The 21667-nt window shown below is 44.4% G+C and overlaps 1 protein-coding gene across 4 annotated transcripts in view; it reads right to left on the reverse strand.

Moving 5' to 3' along the window:
• KCNC2 (potassium channel, voltage gated Shaw related subfamily C, member 2) overlaps positions 1-21667 on the reverse strand; it is a 134535-nt gene that overhangs the window by 52875 nt on the left and 59993 nt on the right. The gene's annotated exons all lie outside the window — the stretch shown is intronic.

Below are 21667 nucleotides of genomic sequence, written 5' to 3' on the forward strand. Positions count from 1 at the left end.
GCCAATCCCAGTAGGACAGGGAGTTTCCAACTTTTGGGTTGTCATGGCAATGGGTGGGGGAAAGGTGAGGTCTGGGGACCACCCTCTGCAGTCAATGATCCCCACCCCAACCCATCCATGGGTTACGTGCGTTTCTGATATGCTTCGGCAGGGCCATCTGGTATCTGCCAGCATGGAAGTGTGAAGTATATGGCAGGGCTAATAAGTCCATTTGGCTTCAAGAGGAAATGCACACAGCAGGGTATTCAGCAAGAACATTCCAGGGGAGTCATGAAGCCTACAGAAATCAATATTTCTATACACTATTTAAGCTTCCATTTTGTGCAATATGTGTACAAGTAAATTATACAAATTTTACCTTGCAATTTAGTTTGATTAGAGGCTACGTGTAATAAAATGATACACATTCTGTGTTATTGCTGTAAGCATATGGGCAGACCCATAGATTATGAACATCAGGAAAATTTTAAAGCCTGCAGTTTAACCACAAATAGCTCAGTTGCTACACATTAACAAGTGAAACAAAAATGACTAGCAACAGTGGACAGAACTCCTGTTCCTTTAACAGCCATACAAAAGTGAGATTTTAGTGGAGGTTTTCCCTATAACACCATGACATACCAACCAACACTGGCCGAATTTCTTACGTCTGCACAACTGATCAAACAGGCAGGAATCCTTAACTGTACTTCACAGACTTTCCCATAAATAACATAATTGCTGGCCCATAGCTAGCATGGGGCCCACGGGGCCCGCCCCCTGGTGTTTCTTCTGGGCCCCCTCCCTCCCGGGCTGCCCCCAAAGTGCTATAACTTACCACCTGCATTGTACTTTCATTTAATTAGCTGGTGGGCCCCTCGACGCCCCCTCCCCCCAAATTCCCTAGCTACGGGGCTGCATAATAGTCATTAATTACAGTGCAGAGCATCCATACCCTATGTCCTATCTATATACTATCAGCTACATGCGGCCCCCATCTGCAGATATCTAAATCTGCAGATCAGGGCCATACAGAGGCGAAGAGATTTTTCTGCAAATTTGGAGGACCCCCTAGGCTTGCAGAAAAATCATAAATCTTTTTTTAAAAATCACCAGGGGAAGAATTAAATTCCACCAAAAGTAAAACAGCATTCTCCACACAAGTACAAACAGCGCACTTACCTCCGGCAGTTGGAGGAGGCTGAGAGCCATGCTGGGTCCAGCAGCGACAGCAGTGCAGCTTGGGGCTCCGTGCTGGGCCCAGTGGTGGCACAGTCCAAGGAGAGCAGGGGGACTGCATTGGGTCCAGTGGTGACTGCTGGAGAGCCCGGGGGTTGCGCCAGACCTGGCAGCAGTAGCAGGGGAGCCCAGGAGCTGTGCTGGGCTCGGTGATGGCACAGCCCAGGGACAGAATGAGAGCCTGGTAGTGGCAGCTGAACATCCCAGCAGTCCATAAGACTAGGATTTAGAAAACCCAGGTTCAAATCCCTGCTCTGCCATGGAGGCTCACTGGAAGACCTTTGGCTAGTCACACTCTCTCAGCCTATCCCAACTCACAGGGTTGTTGAGCGGAATGGAAGTGAGAAAGATGTGAGCCTCTTTGGATCCCCACTGGGGATCCAAATAAATGAACAGTTAATAACTTTCCCTGTGAAGCAATCTCCAGCCTGCCACAATTCGAAGCAAGTTCTAAAGAAGATGACAGTGCAATCCTTAACAGCACTATGCCCTTCTAAGCTAATGAACTTAGAAGGGTGTAACTGTTTAGGATTGCACTGTGAGATGGCAAAAAACCCTCTCTGTTTCTTCCTGTCTTCCGGCATAACTCATTTCCCCCAAAAATAAGCTTAAGGAAAGATGTCGAGGCCCATGCCTCCCTGTATGTACCTGTTCAAAGGGATCCAGTGAAGTAGGAAATGCAGAAATACAACCCACATCTCAGAGCAACAGCAACGCTATGCACTTCTGATGCTTTAGAAGCACAAGTTCAAAGGAGCAAAGGCTGATGGCACCTTGGAGCTTATTGTGACATAGGCTTTGTGAGCCAGAGCACACTTTGTCAGATAAATGAATTTGCATTCTGCTGGCATTTGAGTTATTACCTTTGTTAATATTAATTAGTTGGGAGCCCATTTATGTTGATTGTCATACACCAGACTGTGAACCCTTCAGGGGTGGATAATATGTGAAATTGTCTTTTTTGTGAAATGGTACATTGACTGATACAACAGACACGATTGATAAAGATCTCAAAACAAGGTCACATCCGGAATCCTTGTCTGATAATATTATGACAGATGTGTATAATTGATTCTACGGCTGCATATAGAGCCCAGAGCTGCGTTATTTGTGAGGCGTTTACATCGTCCCTGCAACTGTGTATGCATTGATTTATACTACATGGCTTTTGTTGTGGGCTGTTCAAAGTGATGAGCCGGGTTTCATCTATGATTCTATATTATGTTGGAATGCTGAGATTGTAAAATTTATTGTTATCATTTTGGTTTGGTCTTTTAAGACATTTGGTAGTATTGTTAATAAAGTTTTTATTTTACAGCAGTTTAGGACTACATAGTATTCATAATCCCTTCCATTGATTTGGCTGTGTTCACAGTCTTTCCTTGACAGAGGAAAACGTAGCACATCCTGCATCTAACAAGATGGACTCCAGTTCATGAAAGGTTAAGCCACAATAAATGGATTAGGCTCTAAGGTATCAAAAGACTCTCAGTTGTTGTGGCTGCAAGGAGACTAACATAGCTACCTCTCTGAAAAGAAGGGAAAGGGCAATTTTAGATACTTTCTCAGGATAAGATTAAATGCTAATCTCTGAACCATGAGAGAACTAGGGTGGGGAGTATATAACCCCCTAGTGTGTATTATTTCTTATTAAATAAAAATGGTATGAATCATACCGTTGCTCCAACTGTTGCTTAGTTAGACTTTTAGGCTATTTTTACAGAGAAATAAAGGGGAAAATAAGAGTTGGAAGATACAAACATTCAAACCAGAAAAATGTAACCTGTGTGTCTATTGTGCTCTAATGAGTTCTGATCATTTTGAACTAATGAACATGACCACTGTATTTCACTGACCTGTGACTTTCAGTAATATGGGACTTTTTAAAAAAATAAGAAAATTATGTGGCTGTATTTCAAACACTTTATTTTTGGTGAGTGTGCCATTGAAACTTACAATATGAACTCATCTCAGCTATGTAATAGTGTATGGTTCCATTATGGAAAGGAATCATGTTTCCAAATGTTATAACTGTATAGTCAACACACCGTGATCAGTGTGGAATGTAAGCATGCTTAACTGCATATTGGATTGGAGCCACTGCTGATTCCAGCACGGCTTTGGTACTGCCACATCATCCCAAGCATATTCATCACTTCTTTAAGACTGGCCTATTAAGTCATGAAAACCAGAAGAAGCTCAGTTCAGAGAGAGAGACTACTAGCTATATCAGCACTGCATCCACAGATCAGCTGCTCAATTCCAGAATCCATAATGAACCCAACAATTCTTGTAGGCTGTCCGAGTGAAAGGTTATTTTCCATAAGTTTATATTAATATTTTACCCCAAGAGCTTTTTGTGAGCATATCCTATCCATTCCTTCTCCCTGGTTGTGACCTGCTATAATCCTGTAATACAGTACATTCATCTACTCTCTTCTTTTTTTTTAAGCCCCCAGAGGGGATTTTTTATTGCATTTTTTAATAACACTACAAACTACAACAGAAAATGGGAAGGGGGACTACATTTATGGAATAAAGAAAGATACCCACTACTGACTAAAAACCCAAGAGAGGAGATCATCCCACCAGTTTAACCATACATTTAGTCTTAATCCCGTTAATCTTACTATCAACTGAGTCAAGTTTAGCATTGACTTTTTCAAGTCTTAAGTTTAAAATTTAACTGTCAAACAGAAACACCCCAAAGCATCTCACTTCAACATTTTTAAAGGCACAATTCATAGTCCTTCAGCCTTTACTTCTCCTTGCCTAATCTCTTCCGAAGTTTATAAGGACTTTTAGGGGCCCCTTTCTCTGAAAGAGAGTCCTCCCCAGAAGATTCCAAGTCCAGCTCGCCATTGGACTTACTGTCCTCCCCTTTTTCTCCTTCTTTCCCTGGCCCTCCCAAATGGACTCTTTAAAATTCCCGTGCTTTCTGGACAGAATCAATCTTTTCTTTTTTATCCTTGATTTTGAAGGTTAAGCCTTCTGGAGTTAACCATCTATATCCAATTACATTTGTCTGTAGAAAAAGAATTAATTCTTTATATTTCTTTCTCCTTTGTCTTATCTCAAATGGAATGTCTTTCAACGTTCTGATGGTATTCTCCCCCACTTTCAAGGGTGCTCCAGATACTGCTTTGCCTTTTCCATTTGTAATTGTAGCAGTTGATCTTCCGTAGAAACTTGCTTCTTTTCCAGCTTTTGAACTTTCTTTTTCACCTTTTGTGCAGTGGCGTCCACTTCTTTCACCTTTTCAACCATTTCATTCATCATTTTAAGTGTCTCGGTTATCTGTGTTTGCTGTGTGGTGATGCACTGAGTCATTTTCGACATCTGTTCCTTGAGGTTACTCATCTGGTCCAGTAGAGGGTGCATGGATTCTGCCAAAGTCTTTGTCAGCTCGTTGGTTCATTCCGGTTTGGGGCTCTCCATTAGTTTTGATTTCAAAAGTTTCTCTTTCTCTGTCCTCTTCCCCGCCATCTTTCTCAATTGTTTACTTTGAAAAATATTTTGAAAGTCTCTGAATATGTGCTCAAATGCCTGAACTCGCCTTGGTGAATATTTCCTAACAGTTGTACATGCTTTCTCTTCTGCTCCCCCCCCTTGATTCGCTCAAAAGTTCATGCGGTTAGGAGATGTCCCTCCCCCGCCCACCTCACTTTCCGTTTTTCAACATGGGGTACGGAGCTTTCTTTTCTCTTTAACCGTCATTTCGCTCAGCCCGACTCACGTTCATATCTGGTCTTCCGACCCCGCTTTGCTTTGTTTTGCCCACTCGATCTCCTACGCTTGCCCTGGTCGGTGTCACTAGATCCCATTTGGGCACTGTGCAGGAAGGACCATTGGGACGGAGGAGCGCCTCAATTCACCCACAACGCGCAGGTGAAGAGGCGACTCCTCGAAAGTCCCCTGGCTAGGAGCCTTCCGCCAAGCTCCCTGGGGGAATGACAGGCCAGAGCTCCCCCTCCTTCCCGCCGTGCACAGACCACATCCCCGGGAAGTCCAGGAGATGCGTCTGCCTAGCGTGCCGCCATAAACCGGAAGTCTACATTCATCTACTCTCAATGTACTTCATAACAAATCCTTTACTATAATGTATCATCCTGTCAGAATGGTAGAGAACTAGACAAACACAAGTGGGAGATCAGCAAGGATTTGCAGGGAACGTTTTATTTCCCTCCCTCCTCTGCTATTTCTTCTTTCTCTTCCCTGAAAACCCCTATAGCTTCTCCCCTTTTCCTGCTTCCTTCTCCTTCTCACCCACCTGCTAACCTATCTTTTTTTTTTCTTAATAGGAGACCACCAAGGAAATCCAGGGTTGCTATGCAGAGGCCGGTGATGGCAAACCACCTCTGTTCATCTGTTGCCTTGAAAACCCTATCAGATTACCATAAATCAGCTGCAACTTGACAGCCAGCTAACCTATCTTTATCAGTTCCCCTGTCTTCAGTTTTCCCATATTCTCTCTCACTGGCAACCTCTCCATGGGAAAACTCTGTGCATTTGTGGTTGCCCAGTTGCATGGTGTAAATCACCAACTGAGGCCAAGCTGCATGGTGCCAATCACTGGGCCAGGCCCAGTTGCATGGTGGAAACCCACAAGGACTGGGACACTTCACTTCCCCTGTATTCCCCTCTTCACCCAATTTTCTTTTTTTCTTCCTGCTGTCAGTTTTCATACCCTCACTTTTCCCTGCTTCTTTTTCTGCTTCCCACCCACCAACATTTTATCTGCTCCCATATATTTAGTATTTATTTACTTCATTTATAACCAGTATTTACACTCCTTCATTAATACTTCACAATAGGAATCTAAAGCAGCTTACATCATTCTTTCCTCCATTAAATCCTCACAACAACCCTATGAGGTAGGTTAGGTTGAGAGCATATGACAGACATAAGGTAATTTTATTTTATTTTATTATTTTAATTTATAGCCCACCCTCCCCGCAAGCGGGCCCAGGGTGGCTCACAAATGGGGTGTAAGCCAATACATAAAAACAGATTAAATCACATAAAACAATCAATACAATATTACAACATTATAAGTGCTCTAGAGGTTTCAGAACAAACTTCAGTAAAAAGATGGCGTCTTAAAGATGGGACTCCCAAACTGGTGATGTCAGTTCCATGCGGCGCTGTCGTTCTCTCCTCCCAGGGCCAGTTGGAAATGATGATAAGATAGTGGCGGCTCCTACTCAAAAGCCTGACGGAAGAGCTCCGTCTTACAGGCCCTGCGGAACTGCGCAAGGTCCCGCAGGGCCCAGGTCTCTTCCAGGAGCTCCTTACACCAGGTAGGAGCCGCCACCAAGAAAGCACTGGCCCTGGTTACCCAGACAGCTTCCAAGGCAAAGTGGAAAGTCAAACCTGGATCTCCCAGATCCTAGTTTGAAATTCTAATCACTATTGGATTTCGGGGGTTGCTGTGGTTAGCAGCATGCACCTGGCCCTGGGTGAGTCATGCAAGTCAGGTAGTAGCAAGTTGCCCCATGGTTCCTGATGGGCCTGACCACATTAGCTGGAAGCAGCCATGATAAAGGCCCTACTTCATTCCCATTCCTTTTACTGACAAACACCAAAACTTGCAATAATGTTGTGGTTCCCTAGCAATGACCACCATGGCCACTGACAGGACATTCGTTTCTTAAAGTTACAGTGATCTCCAGCCCTCCCATGGAGATTGGCAACAATGGTTCTCCATGAGGAAATTGATGTTTTGGAGGGTAGCAACCTCAGCAGGGTATAATGACTCAGAGTCCACCCTGCAAAGCAGCCATTTTTCTCCAGGGGAACTGATCTCTGCTGTCTGGAAAGCAGTTTTAATTCTGAGTGATCTCCAGCCCTCCCCTGGAGATTGGTAACAATAGTTTCGCAGGAGAAAACGGCTGTTTTGGAGAGTGGAGTCTATGGCAGTCTGCGGTCCCATGCCTCCACAAACCCCACCCTCTTCAGGCTCCACCCCTCAAATCTCCAGGAATTTCCCAACCTTGATTTGGCAACCCTATCTCCTTCCCAGCCAACCATCAACCTGTTATCTGCCCCTGATCTCTACCACCTGGAGAGCAGTTTTAATTCTGAGTGATCTCCAGCTGTCACTTGGAGATTGGCAGCAATGATTCTCCAGGAGGAAAAGTACTGTCTTTCTCCACAGTGGAGACCAAAGCAGCTTACATCATTCTCCTCTCCCCCTTTTGATCTGCACAACAACCTTGTGAGGTAGGTTAGGCTGAAAGTCTGTGACTGGTCCAAAATCACCCACTCAGCTTCCACAGCAAGAACCTGGGTCTAGCAGACCCTGCTCTGAAGCGCTAACTGCTAAGCCAAGGGTAGCCAGCCTCCAGGTGGACCCTGAAGATCGCCAAGTATCACAACTGAACTCCAAATCTCTTCCCCCCCTGGAGAAAATAACTGCTTTAGAGGGTAGGCTCTATGGCATTCTATTCAGCTGAGGCCCCTCCCCTTCCCAAACTCTGGTTTCCTTAGACTGGCTTCCTTAGACACAGAATATCCAGGAATTTCCCAACCTGGAGCTGGCAACCCTAGTCAGGATTGGCCCCAATGAGTTCCTTCCTTTGTCTTTTTACTGAGAGAACCAAGCTTGGTAGCCTAGCAACAGCCACAGAGGGAAAAATTAGTCCCACAGGAGCCAAGCAGGAGAAGTGTCTTCATCAGGAGAGACAGCCGTTTTGACAGTTATTCTGACAGGGAACGGTGGTAGTGGGTGGGGAAGAGAAGTGGACCCAGCACCCAGCCAATGGTGCACAAATACTCTTGAGTGGCGGTTGATGGGCCAATGGCTGATGAAGTGCACAGCACAGCCAATGGGAGAGCTGGAAATGGCAAACACGTAAGACAATGATATATTACTGATGAGTTCTAAGGAGTTCTTATTTGGCATTGACTGATTTTTTAACAGTGCAGTGCAGTATAATTTTAAGCATGTTAACTCAAAAAAACAACAAAATATTAACCTAGAGGCCCTTCTCTATGTTCTGGAAACAAGAATACTAATTCAAGTGAAATCATAAGTCAACAATAATTATTTAATGCAGAGGTTTATAGGAAATGTTTCTCACCTACCAATAACTTTCCAAAGAATCCCAGATTTCCCCAAAACACAGCTTGAAAACCATGGTCTGGTACACCTCTCATTTTCTGCAGTTAGCTTAAATTTGGCTCTAGATCAGATACCTGAATGAGTTCCTCTAATTTCAGTCTGGTTATGTTAAAAGATTTTTCCAGCTATATGCCTACTCTGTATCTAAACAAAGTAATCATTTCATGTGTCAAATAAGGATTCAGCTCATAAGTATAAGGATGACAAACTGTAAGACTACAGAATGTGACATATGCCGTCTCTTCAGAAACAGAAGAGAAAGCATCAAACCAGCAAGATGCTTATGTAATAGAAGCCTAATCAGATCTAGAATATGTTTTTTTTTAATTTGTTGAGGTGATCTTTAATGGAAAATTGGTGTGCAGCTTAGTGTGGTTCACAGTACTGCTAAATTGCATACCACATGGTTATTCAATAAACTGATTTCACACGTTTCTCCAAACTATTAACCCATCCTTATTGCCAAAGAATCAAGTACTTTCCTGTAACTGAGAATGACAGAACTGTGGCAGAATAATGAGTAGTATAAAAATGTCACCTCTCAAGTTTGCCAAGTAGTTCACAGCTTCTACCTCATGCCTTGGGGATGTAAAATATTCTCCACTGCCAAGACAGACATAAAAGATATGGAAATTTTCAACTGGAAAGGTGGAAAGAAGCAATTACCTGCAACTGTCTTATTCATGCTTAAGGAAATGAAGAAATGAGATACAATAAAAGTAAAAATATAACAAAATAGGGGGATTTCCTTCTCATTTTAGGCTCTGTCATGGAAAATAAACTGAATGCAGACCTCTTGTTAATGATGGCTCATTTAATGGGGCAAACATAAGAACATAAGAGACGCCAATGTTGGATCAGGCCAAAGGCCCATCCAGTCCAACACTCTGTGTCACACAGTGGCCAGAAATACCAGTGCCATCAGGAGGTCCAGCAGTGGGGCCAGGACATTAGAAGCCCTCCCACTGTTGACCCCCCCCCCCAAGCACCAAGAAGACAGAGCATCACTTGCCCCAGAGCCCCTATCTATACCTTGTGGCTAATAGCCACTGATGGACCTTTGCTCCATATGCTTATCTAATTCCCTTTTGAAGCCGTCCATGCTTGTAGCAGCCACCACTTCCTGTGGCAGTGAATTCCATGTGTTAATCACTCTTTGGGTGAAGAAGTACTTCCTTTTATCCGTTCTAACCCGACCGCTCTGCAGTTTCATGGAGTGCCCACGAGTTCTTGTATTGTGAGAAAGGGAGAAAAGTACCTCTTTCTTTACCTGCTCTTTCCCATGCATAATCTTATAAACCTCGATCATGTCACCCCTCAGTCGTCTTTTCTCCAAGCTAAAGAGCCCTAAGCGCTTTAACCTTTCCTCATAGGGAAAGTGTTCCAACCCTTTTATCATTCGAGTTGCCCTTTTCTGCACTTTTTCCAAAGCTATAATATCCTTTTTAAGGTGTGGTGCCCAGAACTGCACACAGTATTCCAAATGAGGTCTCACCATTGATTTATATAGGGGCATTATTATATTGGCTGATCTGTTTTCAATACCCTTCCTAATAATCCCCAGCATAGCATTGGCCTTCTTTATTGCAGTCACACACTGTCTCGACATTTTCAGTGAGTTATCCACTACAACTCCAAGATCTCTCTCTTGATCAGTCTCTGCCAGTTCAGACCCCATCAATGTGTATTTATATTTAGGATTTTTGGCTCCAATGTGCATCACCTTGCACTTGGCCACATTGAACCCCATTTGCCATGTTGACGCCCACTCGCCCATCCTTGACAGATCCCCTTGGAGTGCCTCACAATCCTCACTGGTTTTCACCACCCTGAACAACTTTGTATCATCCGCAAATTTAGCCACTTCACTGCTTACTCCCATCTCCAAATCATTAATGAACAAGTTAAAAAGCAGTGGACCAAGTACTGATCCCTGCGGTACCCCACTGCTTACCACCCTCCACTGAGAAAATTGCCCACCTACACTCACTCTCTGTTTTCTATGAACTAGCCAGTTTTTGATCCATAAAAGGACTTGTCCTTCTATCCCATGATTTTTGAGCTTACTTAGGAGCCTTTGATGAGGAACTTTATCAAAAGCTTTCTGGAAGTCAAGGTAAATAATATCTATTGGATCCCCCTTGTCCACATGTTTGTTCACCCCCTCAAAGAACACTAACAGGTTAGTGAGACAAGATCTTCCCTTACAGAAACCGTGCTGAGTCTGCCTCAATAGGTTTTGTTCATCTATGTGCCTACTAATTCTTTCCTTAATAATGGTTTCCACCAATTTACCCGGTATCGACGTCAGACTGACTGGCCTGTAATTTCCCGGATCTCCTCTGGAACCCTTTTTAAAGATGGGAGTGACATTAGCTACCTTCCAATCCTCAGGAATGGAGGCAGATTTTAAGGAAAGATTACATATCTTTGTCAGGAGATCTACAAGTTCACATTTGAGTTCTTTCAGAACTCTCGGATGTATGCCATCTGGGCCTGGTGATTTTTCAGTTTTTAAGTTGTCTATCAGTTTTAGGACCTCCTCTCTCATCACCTCAATCTGACTCAGGTCTTCCAACACCCCTCCTGAAATCAGTGGTTCTGGAGTGGGCAAGCACTTCTCATCTTCCACAGTGAAGACGGAGGCAAAAAATGCATTTAGCTTCTCAGCCATTTCCCTATCATCCTTCAATACTCCTTTTACCCCTTGGTCGTCCAAGGGCCCCACTGCCTCCCTGGCTGGTTTCCTGTTTCTAATGTATTTGAAGAAAGTTTTATTGTTGGTTTTTACGTTTTTTGCTATATGCTCCTCATATTCCCTTTTTGCCTGCCTGACCTCAGACTTGCATTTTATTTGCCATAGCCTGTGTTCCGTTTTATCAGCCTCACTGTGACTAGCTTTCCACTGCTTAAAGGAATTCTTTTTACTTTTTACAGCCTCCATTACTCTGTTTGTTAACCATGCAGGCTTTTTCCTATACCTGTTTGTGCCTTTCCTAACCTGCGGAATATATATTTTTTGAGCTTCTAGGATCGTAGTTTTAAATAGATCCCAAGCTTCCCCAATTGTTTTGACCCTTTCTACTTTTCCTTTCAGTTTCCTCCCCACGTGTCCCCTCATATCAGAGAAATTACCCCTTTTAAAGTTAAAAATGGTTGTGTGAGTCTTTTTGGCCAATTCTCTATTTGTACAAATGATGAACTCAACAACATTATGATCACTGTTTCCAAGCGGTGCAATCACTTTTACATCTCTCACCAGGTCTTGAGTGTTACTTAGGACCAAATCAAGGATCGCCTCTCCCCTGGTAGGTTCCGTGACCATCTGCTCCATAGCACAGTCATTTAGAGTGTCTAGAAACTCAATCTCTTTTTCCCGACTAGAACACATATTGACCCAATCAATGTGTGGGTAGTTAAAATCACCTATTATTACACAGTGTTTTTGTCTAGTTGCTATCTTTAAGGCATTCATCATTTTATAATCCTCCTCTATCTTTTGATCTGGTGGGCGATAACAAACTCCCAGTGTTAAGTTTCCTTTTGGCCCCCCTATTTCAACCCATAGAACTTCCAGAAGCGAATCCAATTCACTTAGCCTCTCAATCTTTCTAGACTTTATACCCTCTCTGACATACAGAGCTACCCCACCTCCAACCCTTCCCCCCCTATCCTTCCGATATAATATATAACCGGGAATCACTGTGTCCCACTGATTTTCCTCATCCCACCAAGTTTCAGAAATACCCACAATGTCTATTTTTCCCTCCGACACCAAGCACTCCAACTCCCCGATTTTACCTCGGACACTTCTAGCATTTGTATAGAAACAGCTGTAATTTCCCTTACAAGTTAAGCCTGCATCCTTCCTCTTGCTATCTCGAGTCGTTGTCCGGCAGTCCATGTCACCAGCCATGGCCTCTGTGGACAATTTCAATCCACCTCCCTGTAGAAAAGCAACCGGTACCCCCTCACCTCTCTCAGATGAGCCAACCCGAACCAGAGACTTTTCATCTCCTGTCGGCTTTCCCCCAATATTCAGTTTAAAAGCTGCTCTGCCACCTTTTTGATTTTAAGTGCCAGCAGCCTGGTTCCTTCTCGGGACAAGTGGAGACCGTCTCGCCTGTACAGCTCCCTCTTGTTCCAAAAAGTATCCCAGTGCCTAACAAACCTGAACCCTTCCCCCCTACACCATCGTCTCATCCACGCATTGAGACTCCTGATCTCTGCCTGTCTCTCCGGCCCTGCGCGTGGAACAGGTAACACTTCTGAGAAGGCTACCTTGGAGGTCCTGGACCTAAGTTTCCTGCCCAGCAGCCTAAATTTCTCCTCCAGGACCTCACGACTGCATTTCCCCACATCGTTGGTGCCGACATGCACCACGACCACTGGCTCCTCCCCAGCACTATCTACCAGCCTATCTAAAACACGCGTAATGTCCGCTACCTTCGCACCAGGCAGGCAAGTCACCATACGGTCAGTACGCGGGTTCGCCACCCAGCTGTCTACCTGCCTAAGGATCGAATCACCCACTACCAAGAGCCCCCCTCCCACCCTGCTCAGGGATGGTTCCTTGGTGCAAAAGGAGAGCCGCTCACCAGCTGGGGAAGAGGTCCCTTCTGAGGGCACATTCCCCTTATCCTCAGCATGGTGCCCTGTTTCCCCTAGACCCTCATGCTCCCTGACAGCAGCGGGGCTGCCAGATCCAGAGTGGGACGAAGCTAACAAGTCCCCGAGAGTCTTTTCTGTGTGCCTAGCTGACTGTCTCTGCTTCTCCAGGTCAGCCACCTTGGCCTCAAGGGAGCACACACGTTCCCTGAGAACCAGGAGCTCCTTGCACCGAGGACACACCCAAGACTTCTGCCCAGTGGGCAGATAGTCATACATGTGACACTCCGTGCAAAACACTGGATAGCCCCCAACCCCCTGCTGGCATTCTGGCTTCATAATTCTTTTAAAATAAATAAATATAATCCCCCTTTTAAACCCTTGGTATTTATCTGGTTTTTGTTATCAAAGTCAAATTATTTTACGGGAAAGACAAAGAGCCTAGGGCCTTGTCTTTCTGGCTCTTTTTTGGGCTTCCTACAGAGCCCCTAGTCTAAGAGTCCCTAGGCTAAGAGCCACGGGCAAAGAGCCCTTTAGCTCGCCCTTCGGCTCTTGCCTCTGGCAAGGTGCTTCCTTAAATAGAGGCCTCCCCCAGCAGAGGTCAGGCAGCAGCTATTCAAATTCAAATTCACCCAGGCACTCAATCACAGGCAAAACAATGCCCCTTCCACTTCCTCTCAATTACAGGCAATCCCAGTCAAACAATGCCCGTTCGTCTCCCACACTCAATCAGCCAGGACTCTGCAAGGACTCTAAGTGCTTCCACACACTGCTAAACACAGTTTTCCCACAAAATATCCTTAGCTGAATTCTCTCAGCTGAAAGCAAGTAAAAGAAACCCACTCACTTCTCTCACAGCTCTCTCTCCTGCTCCTGCTCAGAGCTCAGCTGGTCTCCTAAACATAATCTAGGTCCCAATCACATGCAGAAGTAGCTGTGCAAGAGGCACGACTGCCAGACAGATGTTAAGGATGTTAAGGGAGCGATCACACAGGAACATCTGGCAAGTGTCCCACACCCGACGGCAACCCGTCTCACTCCGCCAAAGACATGGAGTTAAAAAATACCTGGGAAAGTGCAGTATCAAACGGGCTGCGATGGGCCGCAGACGGAGTTCCCTGTGTGATCGCTCCAGTGTGCTCCGATTGCGTCACTGATCCCTCGATGAAGCGCCGGAAACACACAGTGAAGAAAAAAACCAATTCACCCGCCGCCGCGTCTGATCACGCAGTGGTGGGTCAAATTACTGCGGCGTTAATAGGCTCACTTCCCTCCTGCGTTTTCCGGCATATGACCGGGAGCCTAGTTTGGATTTATAACTGACTTTTCTGCTTGCCCCTATAGTTGATTTAGTTCAGAGATCAGCAGGGCCTTGATACCCTCAGATCTAGCTTCTCAGGCAAGGATATTTGTAGATAAAACCTAGAAGTCTTCAAGTTATAGCTTCCAACCTTGCAACTATCCCAGAACAACAAAAACTGCAGAGAATAAACAGACACAATAATACAGAGAGTATTCTAGAAGCAAAGCAGAGCAGCCATGAGCCCCACTGAGCTTCAACTAACAGGACAACCCTATCCCTAATACTGTCACAGTGACTCAGTCTTATTTGGTGGTGCCTATTACAAATAGAAATGGACCACAGAAATCTAGACAATAAATTGAGAGGCAAGAGTACAGAATGAAGACTCAAGGTAATTAGTTACATTTACCCTTTTCTGAGTGTCAATGTGATTGCACTTATAACTGTAGCAGGGGAGAGACTAAATTTGGCAAAAGACCTGTCTGTCTTCATGTTTCATCTGCCAGTCTATCTTCCTTGGTTACCCATTTTTCATATACTACTTTGCAGTCTACCTTGATCAATCATGCACCTCTATGTGGATTTTGGGCTATAGCAATATTATCTTTTGCCACTTTCTATCTCCTAGACCAGTGATGGTGAACCTTTTAGAGACCGAGTGCCCAAACTGCAACCCAAAACCCCCTTATTTATCACAAAGTGCCAACACGTCAATTTAACCTGAATACTGAGGTTTTAGTTTAGAAAAAATAACTCATACATTAGCATCTTTTGTTGTAAAAGAAAAACACAATAACAGAGCTTTCAATGATACAAACAACTTTTTATTGAAAGGTAAAAGTTTGCATTGGGCATGCTTTTGAACAATTAATGTGATTTTTGCTGCTGTATGCATGCTGATAATTTGCCTAACCTTGGCTCATACTTTGTAAGTTTGAGAGCAACACATGCAGCACTCAGGTCATCTGTTTCTGGTGTCAGATTTGATATAATTCAAAGCTGAAAACAGCTGCACACAAGATGATCCAAACAAAGTAAGGAAAGCAATCCTTTTATCTTCTCAAGTGTTTCACACAGGTCATAAAATTTATTTTTCCAGATAGAGCTTTCTTGAAATTTCAATAGCTCTATTTCCACATTTCCTAAATCTAACCAGTGTAAGCAGGAAAGATCAAGTCTAGAGCATTAATGGAGGCCATTATTCAGCAGCAGCTTGTCCCACTAGGAAGAGGCCAGGAGGCGGACTGGGGAAGGAGGTCCCACTGAGGGGATGTACTAAAAGGAAGGACAGGATTGCCCATTGGAAACAATGGGAAACACTTGAAGGCCCATTGGAAATAATGGGAGCTGGGAATGACAATTGACTTGCATGGGCTCCGTTGAAATACATTACAGTACAAGTAGAGTTGCAATAAAACGCAGAACGGATTTTCCCCTGCTGGCTCAACGACTGCCTTGTGTGCCCCCCGCCCTCCATTCTCACTGCCCAATCGGGGGCCGCCCGGGCAGCTGGGGCAACAGCGCGCGTGCCCACAGAGAGGGCTCTGAGTGCCACCTCTGGCACGCATGCCATAGGTTTGCCACCAGGGTCCTAGACTAAGTAACTGAAGCACCATGTATAATACTATATACTATGTTTATGAGATACTATTACAATAAACAAGAGTTAAGGTGGTTTGTTGTTTATATGCAATAATATTCCATTAACAATGCATATGTTCTAATAATACAATGCCAAAATTGCAAAACTCATCATTCAAACAGAATATACAAAATGGAAAAGACTGTCCCCACAGCTGCTAGGGATCTAGTTGATAGCACTGCACAAATAGGTCATAGTTTTACCAGGTAGAGGCTGCCAAGAGGAGGGAAGGAGAAAAAGCTGAAGGGGGGTAGAGATAAAGATAGGTTTGCTAGTGGGCAGAAAGGAGAGAAGGAAGCAGGAAAGGGGGGAAAGGCTATGGAGGCTTTCAGGGAAGGAAAAGAGAAAATGGTGGGGGGATGAGATGCCCTATGCAGGTCCCCCACTTTCAATATTTTAAACAAGTGCAAGTCAAATGTATTTGCCACTCTGTTGCCAAGACGAGGTTCTTCTTAGCCTGCTGCCACTCTGTATGGATTACAACTGTATAGCTGAACTGTGAAAACCATGTGCCAGGGAAAATGGACTGAAGCAGCACGTGGACCCATGAAACACCCGATGCCATTCATCCCTGCATCTCCAAAGATACTGCAAACCCAGGTAGATGGCATCAGGGATCGTTTCATAGAAAAAGAGCTAGGGGAACTCATTAGCATAACTCATTAGCATATGCCACACCCTTGACATCACCGGAAGTGTGTCATAAGGCCACACACCACGCCCCCAACTGTCCCGGCCGCCGCCGGCGGCCTTGCAGCTCCACTGCCGAGCCCCATGAAGGGCCCGGCGGTGGACCTGCAAGGCCGGCGGGAGTGCAAGGAAGCCCCGCAAAGGCCCTCCCTGGCCCCAGGCAGGCAGGGGTGGGGAGAGGCAGGGAGGAAGCAACTTACCCCGAAATGACCTCTGGATGGCATGCCAACCTCCCTGACATAGCAGCCACATGGAGCCAGCAGCCAGACTTCTAGGGAAGCCATGCTTTGCAGAGGCAGCCTGGACATTTCTGCACAAACTCCATTGAAAGACTTCTCCAGCATGCAGGCAGCGCCCCCCCCCCCACGCCATCTCCTAGCATTACTGCAGGTATTCATCCTCAAGTTAAACAATAGAACTTGGCTGTGAGGAGATTACCTGAGCTGCCAAGCACACCCACCGCCCATCAAGATAACTCAGCTGCAGATCATTGGGTCGTTGACTCTAATGACTGGCCAAGCACTTGGAACAACTGTCTTTTCTTTTCCTTTGTCTTAATCCATCCACTCCAGAGATGTCACTTAGAGAAACTTTATTTCAATTGCCCACCCATTAATCCTATTTTCTAGCCCCATCAGGACCTGGATTTTTTCTAGTACTTCCTAAAGGACTATGTGACAGAGGAAGCATATGCCTCTAGTCATAGGGTATATAAAGAGAGGGTTACCCCATTGCTCTCTCTCTCTCTCCTATCCTCCTGATGCACAAATCTGTGCCCCATGTGCTTCCAGGGCCGAATGAGAAATACACGGTTGGAGTCCAGGGAGTTATACAAGTATCTGTTTATTGCAATAATCAGGAAAATACAGGACTGGATACCTTGGCACCCAGTAACACCAAGCTGTATTCTGCCCCCAAAAGGAAGGGCAGTAGATCTTATAACCCAAATGACATCATGACAGTTTACACAGAAAGAAATCCCTAATTGGTGTCCAACAGGTATCATCATCAGAGCATCATTTGAGCTGGCACTTCTCTACTGGCATATTCCTTCGTTGATCATTAGTGTCAGTAATTACATCTGCTTATCTGTCCCCAGAACAGTGGAGAACATCAATGAACAAAGGGGCCTTCTTTTGGCATCATTCCTGACTTATTTGCTTCAACCTAAAAATGGGGAGTTCCCTGATGAGGCACACAATTTAGCTCTTGGCAGACTGGTGCCAGATGCTCTGCTCTGTGAAGAAAGATATTGTTTTGGGAACATTCAGAGTCTTTCCATCTCATAACTTTGCTGTAAGGTGTCCTTCAGCTTGGGAGTTTATAATTTCAAACTGTACATTCCATTCTATTATTTTCTGGCTCTAAAAAAGGATCTTTAACCATTAAAAATAATTAATTGATTCTATTCTAAATCTCCTCTGGCTAGGCTAAATGCTAATAAGGCAGTGGCAGCTGGCATTCTACATGTCAAGAGAAATATCAGAAATCATATTCATAAATCACATTCACTGGTCCCTTGTCCTACACTCCCAACCCCAACCTATCTTTGGTTCCATTCCTGTGCAGTTTGGAGGAAGCACTATGGAGGCATTTTACACAGCCGTAGTGCTTCAGGAATGGTATAGAAAATTGAAAACTGCTTGGAAGCAGTTTGCAGGGCTTCTGTCCCGTTCAGGAAGGGTGCCTGAAGTGTTGTTGACTCAAACTGATTCTTCCAATCTTTGTCCGGACCCACAGCTAAACAACGAAGTACACACTTTCAGGAAGGTTTTACTTTTATTGAAAAGCCATAGATGCGATAACAGGAACACTGTTAGGAATGGCGGGCTACCTGTGCACATAATAGGATATAGGGCATTCGTATGCGCCCCCCCTAGCAATAACAAATTAGGTGGGCTCCCGCGCGTAGGAGACAGCTGGACTCTCTAACGGCTGAGAAGCTGGGAACAGAGAAGCTCCCACGGACGATAGACACCACAATCTCCACCAGTACAACTTCAAAGATAAGCGTTGCAGCTCTGAAGCAATTAAGCGCATGGTAAGGAATGCAAAGCAATTAGAAAACATCCCCACACTCATGGCAGCGTAGCTGACAATCTTCAATCCTTCCTACTGCTTCTGAAGCGCTATGGGATGCTGTATAAAATGCCCTGTAGTGCTTCCTGCAATTACAGGTTTTTTGTGCCCTTTTTCTCCCCACACGCAATTGTCCTCTTTTTTTCCTAATGTTCTATTGGGAGCACCATGGCACTGAAGCAGGACCACAAATCAGTGCCACAGCAACCCCATTGAGATGCCTGGACTCTGTTTAGGTAACTCACATTCGCTACTGCTGTCACCTGGAAACAAGTACCTGATTGGACAGTGTGTTTAAGCGGGAGATCAGGGGCATAAGTGAATGGTGAGACAGATGTTTGGTTGATTTTTAAGAAGTTTGTTTTAGAGGAAGTGTAGACTCAGGCACGCACACACAAGCACACACACTCAATGGTTTGTGGGAGTTGAGGAGGGAAGGAAAGCTTCCTGGGTTTCAAAACTGTCCCTCCCCCCACTTGAACTCTGTATCCAGTGAGCTCCTTGTTTAAAGTTTGTTAGTCTTAAAGGTGCTACTGGGCTTTTTACTACATAGATACAGATGTATTATCCCATTGGTTCTTAGTACAGCAAATAAATACAAATAGAAAGGCACAGGGAAGATAGGGAAGTGTTTAAAGTAGATAACTTGGTACTCTCGGATTCTCTACTAGGGCTTGCCTCTCTTTTCACCTCTCTTCATACAGCTGATAGTTTAACTTTTCTTAAAAGTACATCCATTTCAAAAAATTTCACAAGCTTCATATGTCTGATACAGTATAGTAGAAGATTAGACTATGAAAACAAATGTGAAAAAGACAGTAATATTTTTCCTACAGTTGATCATTCTAAGAATAACACGACAAATTAAGTGATGCAATTATCACTGAAGAAATTCATTTGTAAAAAAGAATAGACAGCAATACATAGATACTAAATCTTAAGTAACAGAATATATGTTCAGGCTGCTGGCAAATGCATTATAATAAAAGAAGGAAACATTATAGATAAAAGTATATGAACCTTTTCAAATAGTAATTTCCCTGGTTTTTATTCACTTTCTCAATGTTCAGTTTGTTGTCAAGCCATTCTCTCCTAAAACAAACGAGGTAGTAAGAAGCAGAAGTAAAAAGAATCGTAAGCACAGGTTGCATGCACACAGTGTTTCTTCCCCACTGTGCAGTCAATGCTGCTGCAAATGCAAAGACATCCACAATGCCCATGTAGCATCCACCAGGAAGGGGGGGATTCTCTGTACTTTTCATATCCTCCCCTCCTGACCACAATTCTCCCCCTTGACAGCTTTTTTTTTTTTTAAAAAAAAGTTCACGGTATGGTGCTGAGGAAGTGGCAAGTGCAAGAGTATGAGAGCAGAAAAATGGTGCTGACAAGAAGCAAGAGGTTCAGAAAATATGTACTTTCATATAGCATACAAATCTGCTCTGACTGTGACATTTCAGGGAATACACAAGTCTGAGAAAGGTTAGAATAAACCCAGAAAACCCAGGAAATAAACAATTGGTGGATGACATTGATTTTGCTGTTTAGCAGATGCTCTGAGAAACACAGATGTGGTTTGGAAGCCATGACAGAGAAAAAACAGCTGTGTGGAAGCAGCAAATGCCATAGATGTCCTTTTGTCTTCTTTTGTACCACCTTACTTTACTCCCCCAGATATTTCTTAATGTGTGATTAAAACCAAAATGATAAAAAGAACGTGCAGTGTAATGTTTGTGCTACTCTTAAAGAAAAAAGTTGCTTTTCATAAATAATGATGGCAGCAGGGTTTTATTTGTTTTTACTTTACGAATTTACGGTCTCACATAAAGTACAACCTACTTTAGGAACATATTTTAACATCCTGTCATCACCTTCAGTAATACACTTGGAAAGCACAACACATGGGTCAATTTCACATTACCTTTTTAAACCACATGGTTTCTGTTACTGGCCCGTCATGGAGAAAACTGGTACGGGGACGGCTGTTTCACACAGCATTTCCCTTCCGGTAAGGAGCTGTCTCTGAAGTGCAGTGGCCATTTCAAACAGTGCCACTTTCTTTTCCCGCCATTTTCCTCCACACACACAATCTTTCGGGGGGGGGGTGTTTGAACATTTTATTGGGAGCGCTATGATGCTGATTTGACATCCTATTATAGCATTATAGCACTCCCAATAGAACATTTAAAAAAAAGAGAGGAGAGATTGCACGCCGGGAGGAAAAGGGCACGAAAAACCTGTCACTGGAGGAAGCGCTATGGGCCATTTTACACAGCCCAGTGTAGTGATTCAGATCTGGAGGAAGGGATTGAAGACCTGAGGAAAGCAGTTTTCATCAACAATGCCTCAGACACACCCAGATCAATGACAGGCATTTTCCCTTCTGGATGGAAGCTGAGCATTGTAGTACCAAGGCTGATCCAAAAAACTATCGTTCCATAATTTTGTTGAACATTACTGCAAAACTTTACAGTAAATATATCTTGCACAAATTGGAGGATTGGGAAACCTCTAATCATATAATCCGTCCTAATCAAGCTGGCTTTAGAAAGGGACAAAGCACAGCTGCTGAGCATTGCCAAAACCTTTATCATTTAGCCCTTTGAGGGATTAATGGCCTCACTAAAGCCCTTTTTGTAGCATTTGTAGACTTGGCCACTGCATTTGATTCTGTAGATTCTGTGGAAGAAGCTAGCCAACACGAATATAGATAAACGTTTGCTGTTAATTCTTCAGGAATTACATGTAGACAAGAAGGGGGACCCGCGATACTCGCAGGGGGGGGAGAAGCTCCATGGGAGAAGGAAGCAGCCACAGGTGAGCCTTCTCCCCTGCCCCCCCGTCCCCGGCATCCACAGCGAGGACCACACCCCTCCAAGCCTTCTCCCTCTTCCCCCCCCCCAGCACCAGTGGCATGGCCTGAACTTGGCCTGCCAAGCTTTCTCCCTCCCCCCCTCCCCTAGCAGCGGCGGTGGTGAGGCTTGGGCGGCCCGCCCAACTTTCTCCC

This window comes from Gekko japonicus, unplaced genomic scaffold, assembly GCF_001447785.1.
Source record: "Gekko japonicus isolate JY-2015 unplaced genomic scaffold, Gekko_japonicus_V1.1 scaffold188, whole genome shotgun sequence".
Lineage (NCBI taxonomy): Eukaryota > Metazoa > Chordata > Lepidosauria > Squamata > Gekkonidae > Gekko > Gekko japonicus.